Genomic DNA, 19,729 nt, shown 5'->3' with positions numbered 1-19,729 from the left:
CCTCGACTGGATAGAGGCATTGGTCTGACCCGGTAACGGCGTATAGCACCTGGTTTTGAATTCTTATGAATCCTTCCAGACTCCAGTGGGAGAATCAAGTCTTGTGTGCGTGTACAATATATGTCTGGTATATAATATGAATATTCAGTATGGTGTAATATATAACTCATTCTACAATGTGCGGCTAGTTCATGTAACAATGAGACACTTTTTTTTTTCTGTCTTGCTCATAGAACAATATTGAGTGATACAAGATATACTCATTCCTCTGTAGGAACAGTATGTCATTGAAATGGTCTTATCCAGAATAAACAGAAACCATGGAAACGCCTCAGTAAATCACATTACTGCTACTGTTCTCTCCTGATAACAAGGCAAATAACTCATCGCTGCTTCGTATATTTCGATAACCAAATTCAGGCTTTGTACTAGAGTTAGCTGAATAGTGGTGTTTACAATAGCGAATTTACCATTCATCTTTCCTTCGCCCCTCTGTGAGGGGAAAGCAAGTGAAATGTGACAGAGAGGAGTCTGTCTGAGGATCTTTGTTTTTGGTTTTTCAGGACTAATTATGGGTATTTCTTTGACCATGTCAATTAAACCCCTCAAGAGCAGAGACTTACTCGGCCAGTGAATATGGAATAGTCTGGGCAGTGCACCTGGATAATTTAAACCTAAATGACCACTTTTGACTATATGATCAAAATTTGCCAGAATAGTCTGGGAGAACTCGGGTAATTATAGCTCTTAGCCTATCTACAAAGTGAAAAAAAGTTAAAGAATCTAAGCAGTCCCTACTTGCTGCATAAGAAAAGAGCTTTATTTCAGCCACATGCATCTGGTTTTCAGTCAGATAGTGAGTGCTTTCTTTCAGAAGTCTCCCAGATTCATACCATAAAGTGCATGAGTTTGGTTTATGTTCATCCTATATGTAGGGCACAGTCTTAAATAGGTTAAAGCTTCATTTTCAAATGAAAGGAGAATGGAAGGCTGATCAGTGTTTTATTTCGTTTGAACTTAGAGGGACTGGCAATGTTGTCTCTGCTAATGCTGTTTCTTCAGATCCAGGGAATGTGTCTGTTTATTCTTATATCGTACTCACCCAAGCACGTAGTACAGTGCTTTGCAAACAGTAAGTGCTCTATAAATGCGATAGAATTAATGAATCCTTCCCTCAACCTCTTTCCCCCCAGTTGTCTTTGCCTTCTTCTCTCCCCTTCCGTCCTTCTCAAGTGTTAGCATTAGATTCTGGGCTCACCCCATTTGTACTAGAGTTAGTGGAATCGTAGTATTTTCAATAGCAAATTTGCCATTTAAGAAAATTGATTTAGGAAAAGCACTATGGAGCGGACCAGGCATGGCTTCGGCTTCACTTTGGATATAGGGAAGCAGCATGGTGTAGTGGATAGAGCACAGGCCTGGGAATCAGAAGGTCATGGGCTCTAATTCCGCCTCTGCCATTTGTCTTCTGTGTGCCCTTGGGCAAGGCACTTCACTTCTCAGAGCCTCGGTTTCCTCATCTGTAAAATGGGGATTGAGACTGTGAGCCCCACGTGGGACAGGGACCAAGTCCAACCCAGGTTGCTTGTGTCTACCCCAGCGCTTAGTACAGTACCTGGCACATAGTAAGCACTTAACAAATTCCATTCTTCTTATTATATATTAACTTGGCTCTGCCTCCTCTACCTTCCTCCTTCAGCCTCTCATACCTCAGTTGTACTTTCCCAAGTACTTAATGCAGTGTACTGCACTCGCTCAGAAAATTCCATTACCGTTCCCCAGTGCTCTTTCTTCTTCCTTATAGATAATTCTGCTAAATGACAGGTCAGAGTGTGATGAGCTCAGTACCCAGCCTCCGCCTTTACTCCCTGATTGTAAATTTGGCACTTGGAGAGAACACTACCTCCTTCTGACCACTGAGTGCTTGGCAGCATCGGAAAAAATGATAATAATAATAATAATAATAATGTTGGTATTTGTTAAGCGCTTACTATGTGCCGAGCACTGTTCTAAGCGCTGGGGTAGACATAGGGGAATCAGGTTGTCCCACGTGGGGCTCACAGTCTTAATCCCCATTTTACAGATGAGGGAACTGAGTCACAGAGAAGTTAAGTGACTTGCCCACAGTCACACAGCTGACAAGTGGCAGAGCTGGGATTCGAACTCACGAGCCCTGACTCCAAAGCCCGTGCTCTTTCCACTGTGCCACGCTGCTTCTCTACTGGTCAGAAAGTAGGATTATTGCCCCCCGAGGAGCTGACGGCATCAACTCCCATGCCACTAGCGGGGAGGACGCTCAAAAGGCAGATTTGTCCTCCACTCAGATCCTGCCCGGAGGAACCAATCAGAGGATGGTGGTTCCTAAAACTAGGTTTTAACTGGTGGAATTCACAGAGCAAAGGTCTCCCAGATGCCTATCATTTGTTGTGGGAGTCATAGATTAACAAGTCGCTAACTCCCCCCCCCCCCCCCCCGGGCCTGATTTGTACCAGGAAGTGACTAGGCTCCAGGAGAAAAAGTCAATTTTATTTACTGAGTCCTTCCTGAGTGCAGAGCAGTGTACTAAGTACAGTATAAAGGACACATTCCCAGCCCGCAACGACTTTACAGTCTAAAGGCTCACAAGTATGGGAATGCTTGGTACTTGTTAAGAGCTTCCTATGTGCCAACTTCTGTACTGAGCATTGGGATAGATACAGTATGGGGAGATCAGACGTAGCCTCTGACCCCAGTCTGAGGGAGGAAGAACAGGTATTGCATCCCCATTTTACAGATGAGGAAACTGAGGCCCAGAGGAGTTGTGACTTGCCCAAGGTCACACAGCAGGTGAGTGGAGGAGTGGTGATTAGAACCCCAGTTCCTTTGACTCCTAGGCCCATGCTCTTTCCACTCGGTCACTCTGTTTTATGGAAAGAAAAACCAAAAAGTTTTAAAAACAAGATGATCAGAGTAGGTTGATCAGCTACGAGATTTGCACACTCCAATTTAATGTAAATAGGAAACATCCATTATTATTACCGTCTTATTCCCTCTTCTTGCTGTAGAGTTTTACATTTCATCCAGGTGTGTGATCAAGGAATAATCGGTGGGGATTTTCACCCAGTAGGCAGGGACAACCTGACCCTTTTGAGGACACCGGGAAAATCCCAGTGGCCAAGAACTGGGAAGATCGTGCTGTCCATGATCTGGCTTCAAGGGGCTTGGAGCCACTTGGAAAAGGCAGAAGTATAAACACTTCTCCTCTAACACTCCCTCTGCCTTCAAATATTCCTTTGTACTGGGGTTTCCTGTTGAATTTTTAGCCAGTCTGGCCAAGCGGGGCTACTGCCCCCAGGTAGAACCCTCTAAATCAGCACAGAAGTCTCTTCCAGGTAGACCTGAAGGCCAGTGGAAAACAGTTGACGAAGCCTGCCCGATTCTTCACAAAACTGTTTGTTAGTTGTATTTATTGAACGCTTACTGTGTGCAGAGCACTGTGCTAAGCACTTGGGAGAGAACACTACAATATAACAGATAATTCCCTGTCCACAGCGAGCTTACTGTCGAGAGGGGGCAGGGGAGTATCTACCAACTCTGTTATTTTTATATTCTTCCAAGTACTTATCCAGTACTCTGCCCACAGTAAGTGCTCAGTAAATGTGATCGATTAGTTGATTGATTGGATCTGACTTCTTAGCGAGCTATTGAAATGAGCTTTTTTTAATGGTATTTGTAAAGCACTTACTATCTACCAGACACTGTGCTAAGCACTGGGGTAGATTCAAGCTAATCAGGTTGGACACAGTCCCTGTCCCACATGGGGCTCACAGTTGCAATCCCCGTTTTACAGATGGGGTAACTGAGACATCGAGAAGTGAAGTCACTCGCCCAAAGCCACTACAAGTAAGTGGCAGAGCTGGGGTTAGAACCCAGGTCCTTTGGATTCCCAGGCCCGTGCTCTATCCACTACACCAGGTTGCTTGTACTATTGGATCCACTGCTGAAGTCTTGTGTATGAAGGACAAATGCATATGTGTATTCGTGTGGGTGTATGATATATGCTACCGTATCCCGTGCTAAATTCACGTCAAGGCCAAAGGGATTTGGGATTGATTCCTTACGTGAGTCATTCTACACCCGCCCTCTTCAAATCCGACCGACAGTCACTCCCTCCCACCTTCAAAGCCTTACTGAAGGGACATCTCCTCCAAGAGGCTTCCCTGACTAAGCCCTTAATTCCTCTCCTCTCACTCCCTCCTGCATGGCCCTTGCTCTTGGATTTGCTCCCTCTATTCACCCCTCACTCAGGCCTATAGCACTTCGGTCCGTGTCTGTAATCTATTTCTTTCTATTAATGTCTGTCTCCCCCCTCTAGACTGTACGCTCGTCGTGGGCCAGGAAAGTGTTGACCGACTCCGTTACAAAATATTCTCCCAAGTTCAGTGCTGCGCAAACAGCAAGCGCTCGATACATTTGATTGATTAATCGTGTGGGCTCCTGGGTGGCTAAGGGCTACGCATGACTGACAAGTGCTACTGCTCTTGCTGTTACTTGATGGCTTTTGAAGTGTCTTTGGGTGGACAGGGCGATACCAAGTTTCTTGGGGTTGTTACGGAAGGGAGATGGGGACTCATGGGTCTGTTAAACGCTGGCTTTGTCCTAACAGCTGAGGCACCATTAGTGTGGATTAGTCATTCCGTGAGGCTTTCCTTGTGCAGATTCTGGGCGGAGATAATATTTGCTATTGGAAGCCTTTCTTCGGAAAGCAGACTTGCCTTGTAAAGGCGCTTCCAGTAAAAAGCCATGCCTGCCCGGTAGAGATTTTATGGAATATTCATCAACCGCTTCAAAGGGCAGATTTGACTTAGACGTCCATGTTGCTCAGTTGGAAGGGTTTGGTTGTGACTACTGGCCCAAGGATGATTTTGCCCCTCATACTAAATGGGCATGCCAAGGGCGAACGTGTTGTTCCCGGATGGGTTTTTCATAGGTTCATCTGGTTTTGCCACCCCAACAGCCTGGGCAAGCTCAGGGCCTAAAGCAGGCTGAGGGGGACGAGACCATGCATGCATCTGTTCATTTATTCATTCAGTCATATTTACTAAGCACTTACTGTGTGCAAAGCACTGTACTGAGCACTTGGTAGAGTATAATACAACAACAAGCAGCCACATTCCCTGCCTACAACGACTCACATTGAGTCCTACAGCAGGTCTCAAGACAGGTCTCTGCAGCAGGTGCAAGCAGGAAAAGGGTTATCATTATTATTGTTAGTAGTAGTAGTAGTAGTAGTAGTAGTACCGGTATATCAGTAATTATAATGATGGTATTTGCTAAGTGCTTACTATGTGTCAAGCACTGTTCTAAGCACTGATGCAGCTGGGTGCAGAAGCACATTCTAATTGTCCTCCTTTGTAGCTTGCCCAGCCTCTCCCCATGAATATCTCAGGACAACTCGGGAGTTTTCATCGCCCCACTTTTATTCCGCTGTTCTGCTGCTCCTTTGGGTGCTTTCCAGTATAACTGAAAATTACCCCACCCCGACTTCAAAGCCTTATCGAAGACACGTCTCCTCCGAGAGGCCTTCCCTGACTAAGCCCTCTTCCTTTTCTTCAGTTTCCTTCTTCATCGCCCTGATTTGCCCCCTTTACTTACCTCCCTGCCCCGCCCCAAAGAACTTCTGTACATATCTGTCATTTATGTATTTCTATTAATGTCTGTCTCCCCCTCAAGCCTGTAAGCTTGTTGTGGGCAGGGACTGTGTCTGTTTATTGTTCTCCCAAGTGCTTAGTACAGCATTCTGCACACTGGAGAAGGAAGCCCCCATCACCGAAGGATTGCCCGGGTGAATTCAGTGTGGAGATGGTGTGTCGCCAGTGACTTAGAGATGATGGTTGTCACCCGTGCCCCAACGTCGGTTTGAGAACCGAAAACGAGACGTTGAACATTTAAGCAGGATCCCCTCTGAAGCTGTTTTTGTATTTGTCTCTCAGCCATGTCTCCACTTGGCCCCTTCCAGACTCCCTATCTGCTTGGCTGTGGAAGACATTTCACTTGCGTAAGTGGGCGGGATTAGAGCCACCAAGAGGGAAGAGAGATGGATCCTAGAGGGAAGGCTTTTCATATTACAGGGCTGGCATTCCACAAAGCCCCTTTCTGCCCAATTTATTCCAAAATCTAAGTCATCTGGGCGGAGGGCAAGGCAAGGGAAGAGTTACGGTCCGAAGGTAAGCCTGAAATTGCCTTGCCACGCACAATCTCGCAATAGATATGTCATGAAATACCACAGAGCTAACTGGAGGCACCGTGAGAATTCAGAGTGAAACTCTCAGTAAATTTTGCAATAACTCTATCGGCTCATGAGGCAGCTGGACTCTGATGTGTCAATTCTCTTCAAAGCTGGTTATTCTGTAGCCGCTAAGGGAATCATGATGTTTAGGTCGATTCTTCGCTTTCTCTGCTGAGAGGTGCCCTGCTCCCTACCGAGACCTGTTAACTCCAGCTACAGACCAACACCGTTATTCGGAACGTTACGCATGGTTTTTAAGACTGACCATTGAGGACTTGATTGAGAGTTTTCCCCAGTAAGTAACATTTCTGCATAACAAGTTTTGACTCCACCACAGGTCATAGATCCAGACAGAGAAGCCAAAGACTGGAAATGAGGAAAGATTTTCTTAAAAAGAAATTGTCTTAATAAGAAAATTAACGTGGTTAGGGAAGCTGCCTCGTGAGCAGAGTATACGCCTGGGAGCCAAGGGACTTGGATTTTAGTCCTTATTGTGCCAGTTGCCTTCTGCGTGACCTTGGGCGAGTCATTTCATTTTTCTAGGCCTCAGTTTCCTCAACTGCAAAATGGGAATTTAATATCTGTTGTCCTTCCTACCTACTCTGTGAGCCCCATAAGGGACAGGAACTGTGTCTTTTCTGTTGAACTTCTGTCCACCCCAGCACTTAGAACAGTGCTTGACACATAGTAAGTGCTTAACAAATACCATCCAAAATCTTTAGGAGGTATAAAATGCTGATGTAATCTGTAATCGAAGGTCTTGGAAAGTTGGGCCGTCTTTAGGAAGACTACCAGCGGCAGGCCATTTGTATCAGTATTTTTTTTCATTTTTTAATAAAAAAATTATTAAAAGGAAAACATATCACCCGGGGGATGTGACTCTCTCCATCTAACTGAAAGAGGGCTCAAATTGTAATCCTTTTTGAAGGAACACCTAAAATGGATTTTTCTGCCTCTGAAATTATGTTTTGAAAAAATGTTGGATAGAAGTCAGAATAAGCAAAAATTGTGTAAAATTTGCAGGTAATTCTATAGGACATAGAATACCTTAAAAAACTAATCTGGCATTCTGATTTTAATTGGTCATGGAACCCACCGACCCAAAGTTGCCCCCAACCCTTTAAATTCTCTCTCTCTCTCTCTCCTCCTTTCTCTGTTGTGTATCCCCACATAAACACATCAATCAATCAATGATATCTGAGTGCTTACGGTATGCAGTGACTGTACTAAGCACTCAGTAAAATGCATCAGACTTTGTAGACACGTTCCTTAACCATACAGACACACATAGATTGACCATTTATCTTGTTTATGCTGGAACAGAGGCAGTAGTGTTGTTTGTAAAGTAGTAACTAAATGCTGGGGTTAATATGACAGATGCACAAGCCACGCTCTCCATCTACAAAGAGCTGAAATTCTAAGGGGGAAGACAGACATAAAAATGTTTATAAATGGGGCAATCAGAATAAAATACTTTGTACAACCAGTGATACGTATCTATAAGTGCTGAAGGAGGGAATAAATAAATATGTAAATGCTAGAGGTAGTTGATGGCTTGATGTGATCTGGGACAATGGGAGTTAATCAGGGAAGGAATATTGGAGAAAGTGGAGAAGCGGCATGACCTGGTCGATAGAGCTGAGGCCTGGGAGTCAGAGGGCCCTGAGTTCTAATCCCGGCACCGTCACTTGTCTGCTTGGTGACTTTGGGCAAGGGACTTAACTTCTCTGTGCCACAGTTGACCTCATCCGAAAAATGGGGAGTAAGGCTGTGAGCCCCAGGTGGGACGTGGACTGTCCAATGTGATCAATATGTACACCGGTGCTTGGTATAGTGCCTGGCACAAAGTAAGTGCTTAACAAATACCATTAAAAAAAAGAGTGGGATTTGAAGGAGGGCTTGGAAGGGGAGAGGGGAATTCCAGGGTAGTAGGGCAGATGTGAATGAAGGGATGGAGGCAGGAGAGGCAAGAATGAGGTACAGCTAGGAGATGGGCTTGAGCAGGACAAAGAGATAGAGCTGGATCAGATTTCTGTAGGGCGATTTTAGAAGAATATACCCACATCCTGGAATTTGGATTGTTCCAGCCAAACTGTTTGACCTAATTTTCCTAGGCGCCTCATCTACTTTTGGTTGATTTTGCAAAGTTTGGACTTCCACAGCTGGGCTACTGCGTACTCTGTACATACTCAGTTTAGGTCCCACTGCATTCTGGGATTGTGGTACCCATGCCTCGGAATGCTGACCCTATTTCTTCCCCAGGATCCCTTTCCTCTGGTTATCCAGGGTTCCGAGAGGGGAAGGGCAGGGCAGAGTGCAGCAACGTGGCCTAGTGATTAGAGCACGGGCCCGGGAGTCAGAATGACCTGGGTTCTAATCCCTGCTCCACCACTTGTCTGCTGTTTCACCCAGGGCAAGTCACTTCACTTCTCTGTGCCTCAGTTCCCTCATCTGTAATATGGGGACTAAGACTGTGAGCCTATGTGGGACCGGGATTGTGCCCCACCTGATTATGTGGCATTTACCCCAGTGCTTAGCATGGTGTTTGGCACATATTAAGTGCTTAACGAGTATCATTAAAAGGAAAATAAGGGATAGGGTGCAAACTTGAGTTGGCATCCCGATGGCCTGGTTTTCCATTAAAATGGTGAGGTCAGCCTATCTGTGTCCATGATTCATTGCCATTTTGAGGAAAGAATGTCCTCTGATTTCTCTGACTAGTTTGGAATCCAAATAAATGACAAATCTGAAATGACTGTTCTAGAAGTCGTAAATAGCCCAAGTCTGTTGGAGAGTCCTTTTTCAAAAGTATTTTGAGATTTCCAAAGAAAAGCTTAAAAGCACGTTCAGACCCATCTACATGTGTCTTAAATATAAAAGAAAAGTAATAAAAAGCATAGCCTAAAATTTTTTTGGTCACCATTATTGCATATTCAGGACTTTAATAAAAGACATCAAAGGCTTTCCTTAATTCCCTAAATATCCTTTTGTTTCAATTAAACCCCCCCAAAATCCAGTGATCTCAGCACCGACCTTGTTAATGAGAATTCCCATGAGGAAATGCTATTTGAGTCTATCGTTTAGGCCTTTGGGAGGGGTCTAGCACTACACCTTCTTGTCTTTCAGAATTATTTATTGAGCGCCTACGAGGTAAAGAACTGTACTAAGCACATTATTAGACACAATCCCGGCCCTCAAGACTGAAGCAAGGGTTTAAGACAATAAAATTCAGATTCAGGACAGGAAATCATATCTAGAAGAAGGGAAATTTGTGAATGATCAAGATGCAATTTGGATATCGATCCGAGTCACAGAATCCCAACTCAACTGTCAATTCACTTTCCCCTTGACCTAAGTGCAAGCCTTATTGGCCCAGAATTTCCCTACGTCCTACCTGTGCTGTACCTGACTTATTGTGGTCCAGTGGCCAAACCCACTAGGGAAACTGTCCGGAGCGTACACCATTCTGACCACAATCGGTCAGTCGCATTGAACTGGTGAGATTCATTCTGTGGTCAGACCACTGAAAAGTCACCATCAACACTCATCCTTGGGGCGGACCTAAACTCGGCCTTTATTGTGGATTGCTCTTTCTTCTAAAAAATCATTCTTCTCAGCCAGACTCTTGCTCTCACCCGTTTCTGCTTCTGACCCAGTTTCATCTCTAAAATGGGGATTCACTCCTACTCAGACTGTGAACCCTATGTCCAACCTGAGCATCTTGTATTGACCCCAGCACTCAGTACTGTACTTGACATTCATTCAATTGTATTTAGTGAGCGCTTTCTGTGTGCAAAGCACTGTACTAACCACTTGGGAGAGTACAGTACAACAATAAAGAGACACGTTCCCTGTCCACAGTGAGCTTGTAGTCTGGAGAGAGGCCTTGAAGACCTTAGATGAACAAATAAGTAGGAGAGTTTTTGCATAATAAGCATTTAACAATTACAGTTGTCACTGTTATTTCTGCCTGTGAGTTTATCCTGTGCCCATGGTTTACCCTGGGTGTCGTGTCTTAGTGGCAAGAACACGGGCCCAGAAGTCAGAGGACCTGGGTTCTAATCCTGGTCCCGCCACTTTTCTGCTATATGACCTTGGACAAGTCACTTAACTTCTCTGTGCCCCAGTTAAATATGTGAAATGGGGATTAAGAGTGTGAGCCCCACGTGAGACATGGACTGTGTCCAACCTGATTGGCTCGCACCTACCCAAGTACTTAGGACAGTGTTTGGCACATGATAAGCGCTTAACAAATACCATTTAAAAAAAAAAAGCTAAATCCAGAAACACCTGCTGGGTGGCTGATTTCCCTGATTCTTCCCTGCAGTTCTCAGCCGGGGCGGAATCATTCTCTAGTGATGATAATCATGGTATTTAAGCACTTACAACATGCCAAGCACTGTCCTAAGTGCTGGAGTAGATATGTGATGATCAGGTCTCACGTGGGGCTCAGTTTAAGGAGGAGGGAGATCAGGTATTGACTCCCCATTTTATGATGAGGAAAATGAGGCCCAGAGAAGTTAATTGCTTAAGGTCATTTGAGAGGGGAAATACTCTCCCTATGTGCCCAGCCCAGTGCCATTCACCTCTCTGGGTACTTCATCCAAATCTGGTGCTGGTGGTGATGAGGATGTCACTGATGGGGAGGGTAGTGAATCAATCAATCGATCATATTTATTGAACACTTACCATGTGCGGAGCACTGTACTAAGTGCTTGGGAGAGTACAATATAAAAATGTTGCAGAGTTGGTAGGCATGTTCCCTGCCCACAGAGAGTTTACAGTCTGAAGGGTGAAGAATCAAAAGCCCAGGCTTCCCTCAGAAGAGAGAGGTTTTCAGTCTCGGTCTACTGTTCTCCTATTCTTTTCCCTTCCGGAACTCATGGGCTGTTTTCTAGGTACCGTGGAGTAGACACCAAGGCTGTCCCCAGCGGGATCTGTGCCGACGAAATGGATTCTCCTTCTGTGGTTTTCTGATTTTCCGGTACACTCTGGGCCTTATCTAATGCTGGCCTCATCTTTAATTGTTCTTGGTGTAAAGTAAATGTCCAGAGTGGCAGATCTGTGGCTTTCCCCACCATCAGGACACACAGGACAAAAGCCAAAAAAAAAGAGTGAAGGTCTGGAAGTTGAGGTGGCGTCAACGCTCACAAGTGCTGTCATTAAATACAGTCTCCCAAATCAAAGGTAGGGTAAAACAATGTTATGCTCGATTAATAGTTCTCACTCAGTTCTCAAAGGAGCAAGATCCTGCTTAAAGGAGGCCTATATTTTAGATAGAGTTGCTTCTTTGAGGGGGAAAAATTATAGAAAAATCTCTAAATTCGTCCCCAGCAGCATTTACCAAGCTGCCAGAGACACAGAAAACTGTACTAGGCACCAAAGGGGGTATACAGAAGTTCAAGACTCTACTGAAGCTCTTTCCTCTTAAATTACTGACTCTCCTCACCTGCTCCTTCCCGTTTGCATTTTTGGCTCTTGTCAAGTTCACTTCCTGTTCCCCTTTTCTGCCTAGCCCACCTCTGACCTCTTGGTCATGGGTGTCCCACAGATCCTAGAACTCCCTTCTTCTATAAATATCTCAGGCCTCAGCCCTCCCCATCTTCAAATCCCTCTTAAGAATCCCATCTCCTCCAATCAACTTTCCCTGACTAATCCTCTGCACCCTCAATCTTATCAGCCCCTTAGTTGCCTCTTGCATTAGTGGATTTATTCATGCATGCTCAACACTTGGGAATATTTTAGTGCACATTCCATTGAACTGATTCTGATTCCACTGTTTTTGGAGATTTGTAGGTCTGCCCCCCACCATCAAAGCAAAAACTCCCTGCGGGCAGGAAATATGTATTGTCTTTTTTTTGGTGATATTTGTTAATGGCTTACTATGTGCACCGTACTAAGTTCTGGGTTAGATACAAGCTAATCAGGTTGGACACAGTCCCTGTCCCACATGGGCCTCACGATCTTAATCCCTATTTTACAGGTGAGGTAAGAAAATGAAATGACTTGCCCAAAGTCAGGCAGCAGCAGCAGACACGTGGGGGAGCCGCAATTAGAACCTGGGTGCTTCTGATGATGGTATTTAAGTGCTTACTGTGTGCAAAGCACTGTTCTAAGCACCGGGAGGGAAACAAAGTGATCAGGTTGTCCTACGTGGGGATCACAGTCTTAGTCCCCATTTTACCGATAAGGTAACTGAGGCCCAGAGAAGTTAAGTGACTTGCCCAAAGTCACAAAGCTGACAAGTGGCGGAGCCGGGATTAGAACCCCCGACCTCTGACTCGCAGGCCCGGGCTCTTTTCACTAGGCCACACTGCTTGCAACTATTACTGCAAGTATTCCTAAAAGGCACAGCCCCTGCAGTCGATTAGGAAGACGTAAACCGTGGCGAGAGTAGATGTAAATAATAAATACTGGCAGATAAATGAATCAATAAGAAATGACAGCAGTTCACCACCCAAGGGTTTGCTTACAACGTGTTCTTATAGTCCGTAAACCTTTTAACTGGGTCATATTTTCTGGGTGGTCTAACATCCTTTATACTCTAGTAATTCATATCGATGGATGTCTGTCACTGGATCCGTACCAGCTCAGTCAGGACCTGGATCGTAATCCTAATTTCCGTTATAATCAAGCCCCCTCCCTTTACAAATTCGATGTTTTTTCCCCAATATTTTCCATTTTCAAACCCGGCTCCTGCTCTTGGCAAGGTAAGAAGAAACTTTGTAGGATGCCATAACTTCTTCCCCTGGCTGGAATCCCAAACTGCAGAATTACCTGCACAAGTACAGAATAATTTCATGATGTTGTATCTTTGTAAGGAGGGGAGAGGAAAACAAAAAAAGCCTCAATTTTGCTTCCATTCAAGTTCTGGGCAAATGTTCAAGTGCGTTCTTATTTTATCTGTGCAGATTCAGCCGTCCCTAAAGTACAGCCAGGCTGCTGGGAGCTGTGGGGCTGATGGGCAGCGTTGCTAATTATAATGGCCCAGTTTCCAGGCCTAGCTGAGCCTATTCTAGGTGGCCAGGGGCAGGAAGGCTCAAATTCTGGATCTTCTATGTTCTGTCTCCAGAACAGATCCACCCCCACGACTTTATCAAGTTGGAAAAAAAGGAGTTTGGGTTCGGCCCAAACCTTGCCAGCGTGACCCCGATATTGTGCTTTGCTGAGACGGGGGCTGCAACTGTGGTGCTTTTGGCCAGAGCTTCATTTTTGGTCCGAAGGGCCAGGGATTAGGCGATGGCAACATTTGCTGCAGGCCATTTCCACCTATAGACAGCTTGGTTTCTTTGATGTAGGGATAGGGTGGCCAGTCAGTGAGTTGATTCCCAAAGAGTGCTTGCTGATTGGCTGCCTGGACTCCAGGGATGTCTTCCTTGAGCCCAACCTGAAACTGACCAGGTATGACTCTGTGCCAGTCATTCATTCATTCATTCGATCGTATTTATTGAGCACTTACTGTGTGCGGAGCACTGTGCTAAGCGGTTGGGAGAGTACAATATAACAATAAACAGACACATTCCCTGCCCACGAGCTTTCAGCCTAGAGGATGACCTAACTGGACCCATCTGGCTCAGAGCCTGTGGCTTCTGAGGGTTGTCCAAGCCTTGCGGGACATTAACTTCTGGTCACAGTGTGGTCACCATCAATCAATCAATCAATAGTATTTAGTGAACACTTACTATTTAAGAGAGTAGAGTACAGCAGAATTAGCAGATACATTCCCTGCCCATAAGGACTACCCACAGGTCTGGAAGTGTGGAATCGTGGAAAGAACATGGGGTTGAGAGTCAGGAGATCTGGCTTCTCTGTCATTGGCCTGCTGTAGGATTTTGGACAAATCCCCTCCCTGGGCCTCAGTTTCCTCACCTGTAAAATAGGGATAAGATAGATCGCGAGCCCACGTGGGACCGGGAAGTGGCCCATCTAAATATAATAGTAACTGTGGTATTTGTAAAGTGGGTACTGTGTGTTAGGCACGGTACTAAGTCCTGGGGTGGATACAAGCAAATCAGGTTGGACACCGTCCCTGTCCTGGGTGGAGCTCACATTCTTCATCCCCGTTTTACAGATGAGGTAACTGAGGCACAGGGAAGTAGATTGACTTGCCCAAGGTCAAGTGGAGGAGCCAGGATCGGAACGCTTCTGACTCTCAGGCCTGTGCTTTATTCACTAGGCTGATCGTGTAGCAACTTCAGAGTCGAACAATTCGGGAATGTCGTTATGACTGTTTGAAAAATTTATTTGAAAGTGAATGCCGGACCCTATAGACCCTGGAGTCTCTGTAACCATTTTCGTGCAGATGCATCAGATTGAAGTGCAGAAGGCATCTCGAAGGTAGGTGTACCACTTACCTTGGGCAAGTCGCTTAACTTCTCTGTGCCTCAGTTACCTCATCTGCCAAATGGGGATTAAAACTGTGAGCGTCACGTGGGACAACCTGATCACCTTGTATCCCCCAGCAGCTTAGAACAGTGCTTTGCACATAGTAAGCGCTTAACAGATACCACAATTTATTTATTTTTATAGCAAACCAGATTCACATGGAGGTCAAATCCTCCCCCTCCCAAATGAAAACTTGGCCGTGAGTGTGAGATAAGCGAAACTTCAACTACTACAACTCGCTTCAATCATTCTCTCTGTAGCAGATTTGGTTAATAGATAGCTCCTGGCTCACAAGAGTTGCAAGGATCTGACGTGGGGGATCATAATATTATGATACTAAACAGTGAAACCTATTTCATTATCAACTTACCTCTAGAGCATGGATGAGGGAACAGCTGAAGCACAAAAGCCCGGGCTCAGGATGACAGAGCTAAAATTGAACTTGGCAATTATTGCACACATGATTCACAGTTTGTGAAGTGAAGATACTATATAAATCAGCACCAGTAATCATAGGGTTTAAAATTAGTCAGTTACTATTAACTCTGCTAGGGATAGCATATGTTGAAGAATGATGAGTGAGAGGTACCACTACTAATTTAAAGTAACCCCCGACTTGAACAAACTCCCAGAGGGAACACTTGAGTGTTTTCACTGCCCTGATAAAGATTTTCAGGGGCATGCCATTGTCTGATCCCTCAAATTGGGGCATTTTAAAAAAGAACCTTCGTTTATCCTCTTTTTTGCATGCTCTCTCTGCTGTTCTCTACCTCTTGTTTTCCTCTCTCCTGCTCTATGTCCCCCTCTCTCCTGCTCTCTTCCCTCTTCTTCTGCTCTCTGTTCCCCTTCTGCTCTCTTCCCCCCTCTTTTGCCCCTCTTTCCCTTCCGTTCCCTTTTCCCTCTTTTTTCTCTCCCCCTGTTCTCCCCATTTCTTCTCCTTTGCTTTCCCTCACTCTCTCCCCTTTCTCCCCCCGTTTCCACAGGATTTAATGTTTTCCATAACTAAATGATATTTCTCTTGCTAGTGGGTTTCTGTTCCTCTTTTTAATTTTCACCTCTTCTGGCTAGAATGGTGAAAGTGAGGTTTTCTATTGACTCCTCCGAGTGCCCTGGGAAGAATCAGTAGGAACAGAGTCTGCTTCTTCAGCTCTTTGTGTTTTCCCAAGCCCTTTACAAGCCTTGGGAACTACAGCTCTGTAACATAGTCAGAACTTCTGTCCCCGTTTTGCAGATAAGGCAACTGAGATTCAGCTGTGGAATGTCTCGTCCAAGGCCACCAAGCTAGGAAAAGAGCTACGCAATTTTGATTTTCCGAGTAGGCCTTGAGTTCTCTATCCTCCACTGGCTCTCATTAAATAAAACAAATCACTGTGACCATAAAACATATCCTCTAAACCTTTGACTGCAACGAGCAGCCAGCCTGGCTACTGGAGCTGCTAGAAAGTAGATTTGGTTTTCCAGAGGGTTGCCTCGATAGAGACATCACACATCAGGAGGATCCCCAAATTATCCATTTCTCTAATTTCTGCATTAGTGAGGAAAAAAAAAATATTCCACTGAGATAGACTTTTTATGACTCTCAGTTGTCCATGTTTGTGTGTCTGTGCAAAATGAAATGGAGAGTGTAGAAACTGATGCATGTGCAAGAACAATCTGGATAATCCGGAGTCATAACCCCCATTTTTACCCAGGATCAGTTTTCTGGAGGCCAGAATGATTGTAGGTAATTTCCTCAGTCCTCTACTCTCTTCGGCTGTATAGTTTAGAGTTTTTCCTGCCATAGAGTTCTTTCCCCTCATTCCCAGCTAGCCCCTTCCCTGTTTTTTGACGACAAGATAGAAATAAACTTCATATGAAATATCACAACTGAAGAAGGAGGAAACCTTTCTTGATTGAGGAAAAAGCTTTCAGTGCCATTGTAAAATGGGGGAGGGGGGAATGGTAAAAATAGGGCATTGGGTTAGAAAGGAGGAAATCTGCATTCTGTGGGTTTTACTTGGAATTTCTTCTGGTGACCATAGATAAGAGTGTTAACCCTTTTCTCTGTTGACAGTTGTCTGTGTTCACTTGCCTCTATTTGGGCTGTCAGTGGTGCTTTGGGAATTGAACTATTTCCATTCCCCGCCCAGCCTGCCAGTCAACGGTTTTGTGCTCCCGTGTTTTGGTTGATGACCGCTGATTTCTTGTAAACCTCTCCTCGATAAGTTAGTGCCATCCTTGTGCTCGGATTTTGCGGTGAATCTCCGTGGGTTTGAAATGGGAAAGGCCAGATTTCCGGGACAGACTGGAAAAGAGATGCTATCTCCAGTTGTTCCCACTACAGGGGCTACTTGTTTGTGTGGGTTTGTATGTGTGTTTGGGGTTAGGGGGAGTGAAGAGGAGGGGAGGTCCCGGCTCTTCAAACCCATTTGGTTTGCTCCTGGGCAGGTTACCCTGGTGGCGGCCAGTGAGTTTCTGGTGGTGGGGCGAAGGCGAGGCAGTGCGTGGAATCCATGGGGGGAATTAAGGAGGGTGTCGATGGAATGCCGTTTTGGAAATCGGGTAAGAAGAACAGAGGCCTTGGGAAGCAGCATGCTCTCGTGGAAAAGAGCAAGGGCCTAGGAGTCAGAGGACATGGATTCTAATCCCAGCCCTGCTACTTGCCTGCGGGGTGGGCTCAAACAAGTCACTTGACTTCATTGGACCTCAGTTTCCTCATCTGTAAAATGGGGATTCAGTACCCGTTCTCCTTCCCCCCCTTAAACTGTGAGCCCAATGTCAGACAGGGACTTTGATCCGATTATCATGTCTGTACCCCAGTTCTTAGTACAATGCTTAGCATATAGTAAGCACTTAACAAATGGAACTGTTATCATTATTCAGTGGTCACAGGTTTTGCCTTTGAGCAAGATAAACTGTGACAAATACCCAGACGCACATACACAGCCGGGCATGGTATTAAGTGTTTTTTACCCGATAAAAACTGGGAACAATAGAAGAGAAGCAAACACCGCCGTGCATGGTATTAAGTGTTTTCTACCTGACAAGCACTGGGAAAAATAGAAGAGAAGCAAATCAGACCCAGCCCCTGTCCCATTCTGGGCTCATAGAGAAGGAAACTGAAGTCCGGAGAGGTTCAGTGACTTGCCCAAGATCACACAGCAGACCAGTAGCAGAACTAGAGAAGCAGCATGGCCTAATGGACAGAGCACAGGCCTGGGAGTCAGAAGGACCTGGGTTCTAATCCCAGCTCTGCCACTTATCTGCTCTGTGCCCTTTGGCCTGTCACTTCACTTCTCTGTGCCTCACTTCATCTGTAAAATGGGGATTAAGAGTGTGAGCCCCATGATGGACAGGGACTGAGTCAACCTGATTAACTTGTGTCTACCCCACTATGTAAAACAGTGCTTGGCACATAGTAAGCATTTAAGAAGTACCATAATTATTATTGTCATCAGAAGAAGCAGGAGTCAGTGCTTGTGGCAGCGGACATGGAGTGAGATTTCCTGAACGCGGGGTTCTGTGAGAATGCAACCCCTGTGCTCCCAGAGAGCTAGGTATACTCTTTTGGCAACTGCAAAATCAGGTCTCCTCTGCCAAAGAGCAGTGGAGATTTGGGGTGATTATTTGAGTAATTCAAGTGAAATCACTCTTTTTTTCTTGGTTTCTGAATAATAGCCTTGATTCTTCAGTTGCAGAAGAGATAGTGGGGGAGGGTGTACATGCAATTGAAAAGGAAACGCCAACTCAAGGACCTTACAGTAGAGAGATGATGGGTGGGATATGAGTGAAGGTAACAGCCGTTCCTTACCCTTCTCCTAACAGTCTTTTACTGAAGCCAAATGGAATTACAGCAGCTTAGAAGGCAAGGATTCTATCTACCAACTCTATTGCATTTTACTCTCTCAAATGAAGAAGCAGCAGTAGAGAAGCAGCATGGCTCAGCGGAAAAAGCCCGGGCTTGGGAGTCAGAGGTTGTGGGTTCTAATCCCAGCTCCGCCACTTGTCAGCTGTGTGTGACTTTGGGCAAGTCACTTTACTTCTCTGGGCCTCAGCGACCTCATCTGTAAAATGGGGGTCGAGACTGTGAGCCCCAAATGGGGACAACCTAATAACCTTGTATCTATCCCAGCGCTTAGAACAGTGCTTGGCACATAGTAAGCGCTTAACAAGTACCAACATTATTATTGAGTGCTTCGTACAGTGACCTGCCCGCAGCGATCGTTCGGTAAATACCATTTACTGATTGATTGGAAATACAGCCGTGAATCCAGGGAGTGTGATTCTTCACCTCTAAAGCAAGACCGCCTTTACATTTCTTATGGCTTTTAAGCACTTACTGTGTGCCGGGTGGTGTTCCAAGCACTGTGGTAGATGTGAGATAATCAGATTGGTCACAGTCCCTCTCCCAAATGGGGCTCACAGTCTTAATCCCCATTTTACGGATAAGGGAACTGAGGCACAGAAAAGTGAAGTAACTTTCCCAAGGCTACACAGCAGACAAGTGGCGGAGTCGGGACTAGAATCCCGGTCCTTCTGACTCCCAGGCCCGAGCTCTGTCTACTGACCCCGGAGAACCACTGGGCATGGTTATTCACTGCTGAATGGGACTTATCCACTTTATGCTGGGGAGTTAGAATATCTTTCCCAGTTGATCTGTTGAGTACCCAAAAAGTTTCACTGCCTGAATTTCACTGGTCTTCATCCTCAGTCGGTTTCTTCCATCTGGCATTTCCAGTACTGGCAGGTTTCAAACACGTTTCAGCGGAAGTCATTGCTTTCTGGGGTTCAGTCAGCCCATGGTATTCTCCACATGTGTAATAATAATGATGAGAATAATACTGGTATTTGCTAAGCTCTTACTTATGTGCCAAACATCCTGGGGTGCTAGATACAGTTCAGTCAGGACAGGCACAGTCCCTGTCCCAAATGGGGCTCGCTTTCCTTGGGTATGGGCGAATGGTTAGGTTTTTGAAAAATCCAGCAGAAACTGCCCGATTGAATGTCTGCATGCGTGAGACGAATCAACCGTTCCCGAAGCTGCCCTGTCCTCCCAGCTGGTTTATAGATATCGAGTTTTGAAAGGGGCCGACTCTC

The 19,729-nt window shown here is 45.4% G+C and overlaps 1 protein-coding gene across 4 annotated transcripts in view; it reads left to right on the top strand.

Moving 5' to 3' along the window:
- Nucleotides 1-19,729, top strand: part of TOX2 (TOX high mobility group box family member 2) — a 272,741-nt gene that overhangs the window by 26,385 nt on the left and 226,627 nt on the right. Inside the window, exon 1 of one of the 4 annotated variants that reach the window (XM_029070762.2) lies at nucleotides 6,093-6,206. The exons of the other annotated variants lie outside the window; for them this stretch is intronic. The gene's annotated coding sequence lies outside the window, so the exon portion shown is untranslated. Of the gene's footprint in view, nucleotides 1-6,092; nucleotides 6,207-19,729 lie in introns of those variants that run through there. 4 annotated transcript variants of the gene reach the window in all.

This window comes from Ornithorhynchus anatinus, chromosome 8 (assembly GCF_004115215.2).
Source record: "Ornithorhynchus anatinus isolate Pmale09 chromosome 8, mOrnAna1.pri.v4, whole genome shotgun sequence".
Classification (NCBI taxonomy): domain Eukaryota; kingdom Metazoa; phylum Chordata; class Mammalia; order Monotremata; family Ornithorhynchidae; genus Ornithorhynchus; species Ornithorhynchus anatinus.
Note: the sequence above shows the minus strand (reverse complement) of the source record. Positions and strands in the feature narration are given on the sequence as shown.